The following is a 10,855-nucleotide window of genomic DNA, read 5'->3' on the forward strand; positions in this document are numbered from 1 at the left end:
TGAGAAGATGAGAAATCTGGGGGTAAAAATTAAAAGAGTTGGTCTATGAAGAAGGAAGAAAATCACATTGTTATGATTGTTCATATATATATATATATATACACACACACTATACCTTATATATGTTATTAATATGTAACGTTTAGTCACTAAATTAGTATAGTTATTTATCCTATATCAAATATAGTACTTCTATTACATATGTCATGTATTATATGATATAAAAAATTTATATAATATTATACAATATATATATAATAAAATATTTTATACTGGACATTGTATATAAAAGACACATGAAAACTAATCCTAAAGTTGTTGTTATTTCCTCCCTTTGAGAAGGCAGATAAGGAAGGGCTGTCATCTCAATTCAATCAGGCATCGATCTGGATCAGCACTGGGTTGCTGTTTTAGTTAGATTCAGCCACCTCCCTTTTCCAATGTCTCCATGACAAGATGTATTGTGTATTTGCTTCAGGTTATCCCCTAGTGGGACTTTGTCTCCTAAGTGCCATCAGGGTAAAAGCACTCAGCTTGGCTGTCCAGCCCAACCTTCAGCCCTCGACATCATCATCTAAGCACTTAGAAATGTCCTATAGGGAAAACAGTCATGAGCTTGGAGGGGTCTCTCTAGATCCAATCCAGCATATCAGCTCATATGGTTACCACGAGTTTTGATACTTTCTCTTCCCCCACCTGATTAATCTACCTAAATTAATCTACCTTAACATCCCTAGATTAAGTTTAACTCTCACCCTGTAAATAGAAAAGGTCTGACAGTCTTAAACATACCCAAGAAGGGTTCTTTCCTCTGTTATTTTAGTTCATCTTATCTTCTTCACCTCTGATGTTTTAAATGTTAATTCAGCTTTTGTTTTCCCTAGTTGTCGCTGTGAAAGTGATTTGCTCTTGCTAGCTACTCAACCGTACTTGGAAGTAGAAGACTAATTAGTCATTATCTTTATTCACACTTTGATAGTACAGGTTTCCCCCACTATCCAAAAGTACAGCACTCCAGTGAAAACTTTCTAAAGCCAAAACGGCATTAAGCAAAGAAGCAGTGAACCACTTCAAAAAAAAATCAAAAATCCTCTTTGATTGCTTTCATTTAATGAAAACACACAGGTCTGTGATAAAAGCAAAGGGATGTAAGGCATAAAGCGAACTTTCAGATAGCTGCAGAAACCTGTGTTTGAGCATTTGAAAAAGGCTAATGAGTGACATGAATTTCAGCATAAGTGGTGGGGAAGTATCTATATAGTACAATCATACCTAGGATAGTGTTTTACTAATGAGCAAGGAGATTTGGATGGGAAGAGAGGACTTTAGCAATTGCTAGTGGTGCGATGTGAAGCCAGTTTTATAAGTTCTCCAAGCATCATGCCCTGATTAAAAATTCGATAAAGGGCACTCTCTTTGGAAACAACCATTCTAGCCCATTCTCAAAGCAATCTATGTAATACTTGAATACACCCCCGGCATTGTGAGTGATACATAACCCAAAAAAACTGATCACAACACTTTCTCTCCCTAGTAGCACTCTCAACTAGGGTAAGAGGCACATTCTAATGGAAATAGCCACATTTGGCTTCCTGGCACCCAGGTCTCAGAGAACAGGAACTTAAAAAGTGCATCAGAGAACTAATCAATTGCCACCACTCAGAATCATATCTGACATCTATGCTACTAACCTGCAAGAGTTTCATCATTATTTTTAGTTTTACCAATGTAAATAGTGAAGTCCTCCTCCATATCAAAAAGTTTAGGTCAAGAGTTATACTGAAAGATTTCTAAGATCTCTTTGGTGAATAAAATAACTCTTTTCACCATTTCTAGGATGAAAGACACTATTTCTGCCAAGAGCAACTGCTCAGTAATGTTGATTTTATGTTGTGAATATAGACATTTTATAGTTCAAGGTTGGAAACTGTAAGTAAGATAGCACATGCTATTTATGTGCCTTTACAAAATTAGATCGGATTATACCTAACAGGTAATAAAACACAATGATTAAGAACTTGGGGTGTGGAAAAAAAATTAAAAAAAAAAAGAACTTGGGGTCTGGAGCTGGACTGCCAGATTTCAGAGGACTTCTGCTCCTTCCTAGCTGTGCAACACCAACAAGCTAATTATCTATGCCTCTGTTGTCTTTTCCATGCATTGGAGACCTAATACTGCTTACTTGCACAATGTGTGTTAATATAAAGTCCTTAGAAAATTGTCTGGCACAGAATGAGCCCTAGATAAATATTAACCTTGATTATAACAGCCTTGTTTTTTTTTTTTCCCTTCCCCAAATAATTATCATTAACTTCTCTGTCTCTCCTAGTTGTTATTTTGGTTTCACAGGGCAGAAAACTTCTCAAAAATATATCCTACACATCAGACTTTTATTTTTAAAATCTTATTATCTTTCCAAAGAAGTAAAATTCTTGAAAATCACCATTTTTCTTTGTTCAGGAAACAGTATTTTTAATAGACTTATTCAAGTAATGACATTTCAAATATCAACTCTTTTTTTTATCCTCCCTCCCCCCTTAAATACATGGTGAAGTACTAGTTGTCCTAGGAGACACCAACAAGGTTGTAAAAAGAATCTACACACCCTAAAATCTATGGGAGATGGGCATATGTAAATTAAGTACTTATTAAGTCTGTAATTTCTATAGACTCACAGGGCAACACAGAAAAACCACAAACTTATATAAGGAAAGGCCAGAGAGGAAAAAGGGGAAATTTAGGTATTAAATATATATAATCTCAATTTTATAAACAAAATGAAAATGACACATAAAATTGTAATAGATGATACACCAAATGTATATGGTGTTGTCTTTTCCTGGCAAATTGGAATTCATGTATATTTTTAAATAACTCAAACTCATCGTGGCCATTGTTTCCCTGGAGCTGATAGATGGCATCACATTACTTAAATTCATACATGTAGAAATATCCTGTCCATTTCTTTAAACGATTTTAGTGGTTACAAAGTCATTTAGAAATTAACGAAAACCAGGTAAGATGTAAATCAATGTGAGTTCTGCAAAATAACAATAACGAGAACAGTTGTAGAATACTTTGTTTCTCCCATATAATTATTTAATGCAATTTTTGAATCCATATAGAAAGCTTTATTTTCAAATATATTTCCTCTTTTTTTGGGATTCTGTGATTTAATGAATAATGTCTACTAAAATTAATCTACTGTGAAGGAATTAAACATTTTTACCAAGGCATAAAACTAAAATTTGGGATAATATAGTTTAAAAAATTAACACAGTGTAAAGAATGATAAGCCTTAACTGAGGAAGGTCACACTATTTGACTGGGGTGTCAAGTTCAAGATGGATTCACATGGAGTGGTCAGATCAAACAGGGAGATAGTACCAGCCAGGTCATTTGGACTAGGATCAACTCCTGAGGGCATAACAGATGTTGCAGGTAGATTACTCTCCAAATAATCTATCCTTTTTGCTTTACCTATCTTGTGAACTCTAAATTATTTTCAAATTTCAGCGATGGTTATAATGTTTTTGTGAATCTTTCCTTCACTGTCCCAGAAGTTAGGTATTCCAGTATTTCTTCATGATCTCCTAGCACCCTGACCTTGCCACTATCATCATGTTTTATTATATCTTATGATTACATATTGCAATTTTTAAAACCAGATAAATATTTTACCCTTGTGAACCACTAGAATATGGAGATCATGTTTTATTCATTATATATCAACATAAAGTAGCATAGTTAAAAATACATAGTATCCATTCAATACATATGTTTGTTGACTTAAATGAAACTTTCCATTTCAATTGTTTTAAATGCATAGTTCATGGTTTGTCTATAAAAATATATTTGTGTAAGAAACAGTCATTGTAGCTTTGTCACATCTCTGAAGGCAGTTTTTCACTCAACTTGGTCCTATTCTTCTTGTTCACCATGTTGTTCTCATTAGAGAACCCCCTCCCTGTTAGCATACCAGCATGATAATACTATTTCCTTTTTAACAGTTTTTCTGGATTTCCCAAATACCTCTCTTTAATGCACCTTTGTCCAAAGTGCCTCTCATAGAGCTAACTAATCACAGATGGCTGCCTCTCACGGGTAAAGCAGTACATAATTCTAGCTATTTGCTAGCACATTAATGATTAATCATACTTTAAAATATCTGTTACAAAAAGTTTTTAAACACTTAAGTTTTAAAACACATAGCTGATTTCTAAAAAATTCTTCAAACAGGTAACTTTATTTCTCCTCTATAAAAAGCATCAAATTTATGTTGTCGTTTTTCCAACATAGTGACATGTCAGCATACGAAAACAAATTTGTTTTCCCCTTAGTCTCACCTTCTCACTCATTCCTTCCATCATCACACCTAATTCCAGAATTCAGTTCTATAAAAAAATCTGAGTTAATTAATGTATATGGTCTCTATATCTAGTCTATACATACACTGTTATATAGGCACTTTTTTTTAATGGAGGAGACTCACATTGACCAAGCATGCAAAGTCTGATTGTTTTCCCCATATTTAAAATGTATAAACTCACAATGAAATATAATCACAGACCCAGCATGGTTATGTCCCTATGACAAGTCTAAAAAATTGAGTAGGAAATAAACAACAATGTGCAATCTTCTAAGTCAGTGTATTCTCCCTTGTCTCCTATGGGAGGAGATACTACCTTGCCAATATTAGCTTATCTGCCAACATTAACGTACAAACAAACATTGGATTGTCAACCAGTCTCCCTACCTCATTTCCAAATCTTTGAGGAGATTTAAAGAAGACTTCTTTGCTAATTTTACAGCCCAACCTTCAGAGGAGGTTATTAGTATGTTCTATTTCAATATTATTTTAAGGGGGACAACACATAACGTTTTCCTTATTACCACAGGTAATAAGTACTCAATATAAAATGTGTATTTTTTCACAAAATCGTGATAGAAAAGAGGCAAACAAATAATTTATTACTTACTTGTTCCATATGCTTTGAAAATATCTCATAAATCTTCATAGTAACCATTTGACACATATTTATTATCTCCCTTTTTTTTCAAATGAAGTGGGGCTCAAAAGCATTATATAACCTACCCAGATTGCTTGTGGGGCCAGGATGCAAACCTAGGTCTAACTCCATGGTGTACTTTCCATTATAAGTGGAGAGCCATAAGCAAAGAATCCTGCCAAAACAGCAATCCATTTGCAGACTAAAGGACAAAGATAACTACAACAAATCAACAAACTTACTAAATCAACAAAAATTAATTTTATATGCCTATAATAATATGCATAATTGTTGCTGTTTTGCTCAGTAATTAAGATGCAAACAGCTAAACATTTAAATATATGGCTTTAGTTAATATTAAAAAGTCAAAGTATTTCTAAATCAGAACAAAGAAAAATCTTAAAACAGGAAGAAGTTCTACAAGTGTTTTATGATTTTATTTTATTTTTGAGAGAAAGAGAGATACACCACAAGTGGGGGAGGGCAGAGAGAGAGGGAGACACAAAATCCGAAGCAGGCTCCAGGCTCTGAGCTGTCCACACAGAGCCGGACAAGGGGTGCAAACTCAGGGACCTTGAGATCATGACCTGAGCCAAGGTCTGACTGATGCTTAACCAACTGAGCCACCCAGGTGGCCCTAAACAGGAAGATGTTCTAAGGTCTTACTTACTTAACTAATCTGAGCCCCCTTAATCTTCTATTGAAAATGATCTTCTAATTAAGCGGCGTTTATGTAAACCAGATCGCTTAATAGGTAGCATGTGAGTGACCTCAAAATCCTTTGTTTCAGAAAAATAGTTTCCTGTTACAGAAAATACCTCCCCTACATTGCCAAAAATCTAAAAATGAGTGGCACATATCGATCAACAAAATCGATAAATAATCATTTTAGGTGGACATGGCAAAAGAAAAATTATATAGTAGTTAGAGCTGGAATTCATGAAAAACAGAAAATAAAAAAGTCCAAGAAAAATAAAACAAATTAGGCTTTTTTTGGCAGACCAAAACACCTTTCTGTAATTCCAGAATTCAGTTCTATAAAAAATCTGAATTCATTAATATATATAGTTTCTCTATGTAGTCTATATGTACACTATTATATAGACACTTTTTCTCATTTTCTTTTTTTTAAGTTTATTTATTTATTTTGAGAGAGAAAGCACAAGTAAAGGAAGGGCAGAGAGAGAGAAGAGTGAGAGAGAGAAAGAGAGAATCCCAAGCAGGCTCCACATTGTCAGTGAAGAACATGACATAGAGCTTGAACCCAAAAACCATGGATCAGGACCCGAGATGAAGTAAGACACTTAACCAACTGAGCCACCCAGGCACCCCAAAAACATAAGTGTTCTTAAATTGACAATTAATCAACAAGTTTGGATGGAATTGCTTTACATAGACTAATGGTAGGCAAGAAGAGGAACAAAGGTTGGGACCAGATCAAAAGAGACCTTGAAATATGTAAATCCTGTGCATAGTATTTTCCAGAGTCTTGTAAAATGACTGAAAGATGCTCTGTCCCTGGCATAACATATTTTCTACCAGCTACTGAAACCAACACTAATCTAGATGCTGCTGTGAAGGGATTTTGACAGATTCAGTTAAGGCTCAAAACAGTTGACCTTAAGATAGGTAATTATCCTAGATGAGCTTTATTTAATCAGGTGAGCTCTTAGAATAAGATCTTCTAGAAATCATAGATTTGAGCATAAGAGAGATTTGAGTCAAGGGAGATTCTTTGTTGCTGGCTTTGAACTCTAGGGGGCTGACAAGGAATGTGGGTAGCCTTAGGGACTTGGTAACAGCCCACAACTAATATCCAGCAAGGAAAGGGCATCTCAGTACCACACTGCAAAAAAATGAAGTCTGCCATATCCATATGAGCTTAGAAAACTCCAAAGCTCCAGATGAAAACACATCTAGCAACACCATAATTTCAACCTTGTAAGACCTAAAGAAGAAATGTCAATCATGCCATGCCTGAACTCCTGACCCACAAAACTATGAGCTAATAAATAGTGTTTGAGGCTGCCTGTTTATAGTAATTTGCTATGGAGCCCAATATAAAGCCTTCATCTTTCATTTCTTATTTAGTCTCATAAGCTTAACCTAGGTATAAATTATATACAAATAACTGTACATATTAATGTGTATAATCCGATGGTATAGACATATGCAGATTTCCATAATAACATCACCACAATCAAGAGAAGGGACATAGCCAACATCTCCCTCCCAAAGTCTCCTTATGTCCCTTTGCTTTTTGCTTTCTTGGTTTTTCTGTTTGTTTGTTTGTTTGTTTGTTTTGTTTTGTTTTGTTTTTACATAGAAACACTACTTTTATTAACAAGTTAGGGCCACGATGGACAGCTTCCAGAACAAAAATAAGACAGTCCCAAGACAAAGGAGAGTAAAATTGTAGCAGACAAGTTAATACTCTTCACACTCATCCTCTCCCTCAGCACTATCCATCGTCCTCATAATCCTTCTCAAGGGCAGCCATGTCCTCATGGGCCTCAAAAAACTCTCCTTCCTCCATGCCTTCACTCACATACCAGTGAACAAAGGCACGTTTGGCCTATATCAGGTCAAACTTGTGGTCTAGGTGAGCCCAGGCCTCACCAAATGGCTGTGGTGTTGCTCAGCATGCATACACCTCACTACACTTTGGCCAGGTCTCCACCTGGTACCACAGTGGGAGGCAGGGAATTAATGCCAACTCTGAAGCCAGTGGGGCACCAGTCCACAAACTGGATGGTATGCTTGGTCTTGAGAGTGGCAGTGGCAGGACTGACATCTTTGGGAACCACGTCACCATGGTACAACAGGCAGCAAGCCATGTATTTACCATGGTGAGGGTCACATTTCACCATGTGATTGGCTGGTTCAAAGCATGCTCTAGTGATCTCTGCTACAGTAAGCTGTTCGTGGTGGGCTTTCTCAGCAGAGAAGTAGGGCCATATGTGGCCAGAGGGAAGTGGATGTGAGGATAGGGCACCAAGTTGGTCTGGAATTCTGTCAAATCAACATTCAAGGTTCCATCAAATCTGAGGGAAGCAGTGATTAAATACACAATCTGGTTAATAAGGTGGTTAAGGTTAGTGTAGGCTGGGCATTCAATATCAAAGTTTCTATAACAGATGTCATAGACGACCTCATTGTCTACCATGAAGGCACAGAGAGTTCCAGAGTGGTGTGGGTAGTGAGGATGGAATTATAGGGCTCAACTACAGCAGTGGAAACCTGGGGGGCGGTCTTGTTGATGCCCATAAATATTCTGCTGCTCCTTGTGCCATCAAGAGTTTGCTGACACCCAGACAATAAGGAGCTTTGTGAAGTTGCAAAAAGGCTGTCTCATAACATTGAAAAACCTCCACTAAAAACAGTTACCTTTTTTTCCCCTTGTCCTCCCCCAAGGGTTTCTGTTAAGTTTCTCAGGATCCACATAAGAGTGAAAACATATGGTATCTGTCTTTCTTTGTATGGCTTATTTCACTTGGCATAACACTCTCCAGTTCCATCCACGTTGCTACAAAGGGCCATATTTCAAAAAAAAAAAAAAAAAAAAAAGAGGTTAGAGTGGGAGAGAGCCAAAGCGTAAGAGACTCTTAAAAACTGAGAACAAACTGAGGGTTGATGGGGGGTGGGAGGGAGGGAAGGGTGGATGATGGGTATTGAGGAGGGCACCTTTTGGGATGAGCACTGGGTGTTGTATGGAAACCAATTTGACAATGAATTTCATATATTGAAAAAAACAAAAAACAAACAAAAAAACACAAAAATAAATGCTAAAGTTAAAAAAATTAAAAAAATTAAAAAAAAATAAAACAGAGTTGCCTTACTGCATTTAAGAAGGTGGCGATTCGTTTAGGTTAATTCTTAACTCTCTATTTTGTTGTATTTCCTTAGGCTAAAACTCAAGGATGAGTCTATGAAGATAGAACCAAAGCTTAATCTGAGAGACCATATCTCTTTTACCAACATTTTCACTGACTCTTCCATTGACTGTGAATAAAATACTGGCATCTAGATTCTCTTCTCTGTCAAAATGAGTCTTTCCCAGAAGGTTGCTTTTTAGGTAAACATAAATCTAGGACGGTGATTCCCAAATAATTTCCATGCTAAGACCCACCTGATTTCTAGTATAAGTATAATTTAGGGTTAAAATACAACCTAGTTTAACCAACAAGAATTATTCAACAGAACACCTTAGGATATCACGATCCAATTGTGCATTGCCGTTATCAAATGTAGGAAGGTTTTCCTTCCGCAAATCATAAAAGACTAGTAGGAGTCACATTAATTTTAAGATGAGAAAACTAGAACCCAAAAGGCTAAAGGAAACATTTACTTAGGGTATGACTTACTAACAATTTTCTTTACATACAATAAACCAATTAATAAAATGGTAATGTAAAATGTCAAAATCTAATGTTCTATAAATATAACAAGTGAGAACTTAATCAATGTTTAAATAAAGAAGACATTTCCTAACCATGAAAATAAACCAGAATAAGAGAGCTCTGCTTTAATGTTGATAAAAGTGTATCCTTAAGAGAAGGACTCTAAGATATTTTCCAAGGAAGCTATCACACAAATATTACACAAGGAAAATGTTATAACTCTGGGTACACTTTGTTTCCTCTCAATGCATCTGAACTCAAGACCATCACAAAAATTTAGCTTCCACATTTCTAGATTAAAATTTTGGAATTTCTCACTTATATTTTATAATCTCAACACTCCCTTATAACAAAATCACTGCCTCACATGTGGAATTTATTAGCCTACATTGGCTATCTAGATTTCTGATTTTCCCATCCTTCTAGTGATGATGTTCAGCACTGTGTTTTCTGATCCGTCATTGTAATCTTGCAACAGCCCAAGTCCAGAGCTGAGAAATGGAAGTCTTACACACTTACTGTGCACATCATAAATGCAACTGAACATGAGGCAGGTAGTTTCTGTTAATTCACCATAGCCATACTCCTTGCACAATTTCTAATACATAGTCAGCTTATTGGTGAGTCATTAGTTTTAAGAAACAACTTATTTCCACAAGGATTTCTTGTCCATCTAATATGAAGAAGGTAGTCTGGTGGGTGATGAAGAATCACATAATAAATGGCAGATGATCCTGTGCATTGAGAATCTTATGGTCTCTACAGACTACATTGTGCATACCTGCTCTGATGGAGTTATACTCCCCTCCCCATATCCAACCATCCTGACCAGAACAAGGAGCAAGAACTTCATGAGGGTAGAGCCAGGACTGGCCCAAAAGAAAGTTAAGGTAAATTTTGTCTCGTAACCTTCCCAGTCCTCCTCTCCTGGTGTTACCTATCTCTGCTTGATAGCAGTCTGTCTACTCGTATTCTTATCCAATATTTTATAATGCATTAACCTAACCTCTCCTCTTCTTCCTCAAACTGGGATCAGGCTCCAAAATTATCTTTTAATTCATCCCTACAACCATCAATCTCCCTTTCCAATCGCCTGAGTGTGAGAGATAGTATGTTCGCCAGGACTTACTACAAGCAAGGGTATAAGAAAATGGTAACTTTATTCAACACCATGCTTAACACTCAAAAAATGTTCCTTGTACAGATGTTTTATACATGTAATATTACTAGAAAAGTAATTTAAAATAAAAGGCTATTCCCTCCACGCACATATATACCCAGAAACATGAAAACGATATGATGTAATCTGTAAGTAGCGTACTGGAATCTCAGCTTAGGCATTTATTATCTGTGTGATAGTAGGCAAACTAATTAAATTTCATGAACTTGAGTCTCCTAATCTCTAAAATGAAGATGGATAATAAAATAAAGATATATTTCATAGCA

The 10,855-nt window shown here is 36.0% G+C and overlaps 1 pseudogene; it reads right to left on the minus strand.

Annotated features, from left to right (window-relative positions):
- Positions 1-7,436: 7,436 nt before the first annotated feature.
- On the minus strand, positions 7,437-8,397 carry LOC109498720 (annotated as a pseudogene).
- Between the last annotated feature and the right edge of the window lie 2,458 nt (positions 8,398-10,855).

This window comes from Felis catus, chromosome A1 (genome assembly GCF_018350175.1).
Source record: "Felis catus isolate Fca126 chromosome A1, F.catus_Fca126_mat1.0, whole genome shotgun sequence".
Taxonomy (NCBI): domain Eukaryota; kingdom Metazoa; phylum Chordata; class Mammalia; order Carnivora; family Felidae; genus Felis; species Felis catus.